At 59.3% G+C, this 646-nt stretch overlaps 1 non-coding gene across 1 annotated transcript; it reads left to right on the top strand.

Annotated features, from left to right (window-relative positions):
* Positions 1 to 29: 29 nt before the first annotated feature.
* Positions 30 to 100, top strand: GNI_218000. Its single transcript has one exon. It is a non-coding gene; the product is annotated as a tRNA-Val (tRNA).
* Positions 101 to 646: the final 546 nt, after the last annotated feature.

Here is a 646-nt window from a genome sequence, read left to right as displayed (position 1 = left end):
CATCAATCCTCACATAACTTAATTGCTATGCGCTTGTGGTATAGTGGCTTAGTGCCTCGTGAACATCGAGGCGACCCGGGTTCGATTCCCGGCAGACGCACTGTGCTGATGCTTTCAGTGCACCCGGCGCCACCTACCATGGTCCCGTGGCTCAACCGGCAGCCGTGAAGTGGCGGAGAAACATGGTGGAGAGGTCCTCTAAATTGCGAGCACATTCACGCCGGGGTTGATACAGTCGTACAAATGAGAGTAATTCAACCGCGTCGCCTAGCTCACTTCGGCGGGGGATAGGGCCGCACGGGGGCGCTTGTGTGCCGTCTTGCGCCTGGTGGTACTCCATCGTGAGCGACCGCAGTAGGGGGTCAGTGCTCAACTTGAACCGGCGTACCTTATCTTTGTGCACGGTGAGTCCTGCATGAGGAGACTCAGCATCCTCCGTCGCTTGCGCTCGAGGGGGACCGGGCCAGGTTTTGGCAGCGGGCGACATGCGACGGCCGCCCGAACAGCACCTCATACGGGCTGACGCCCAGGCTGACATGCGGCGTGGAGTGTTATCGACAGGTAGAGCGAAGTGGTACAAACCAGGGACAGGAACATGGCTCTGTCGGCAGGACTGGTCGCCAGTTGTTTCTCGATCCAATGCCGA

This window comes from Gregarina niphandrodes, assembly GCF_000223845.1.
Source record: "Gregarina niphandrodes unplaced genomic scaffold scaffold00166, whole genome shotgun sequence".
NCBI lineage: Eukaryota > Apicomplexa > Conoidasida > Eugregarinorida > Gregarinidae > Gregarina > Gregarina niphandrodes.
Note: the sequence above shows the minus strand (reverse complement) of the source record. Positions and strands in the feature narration are given on the sequence as shown.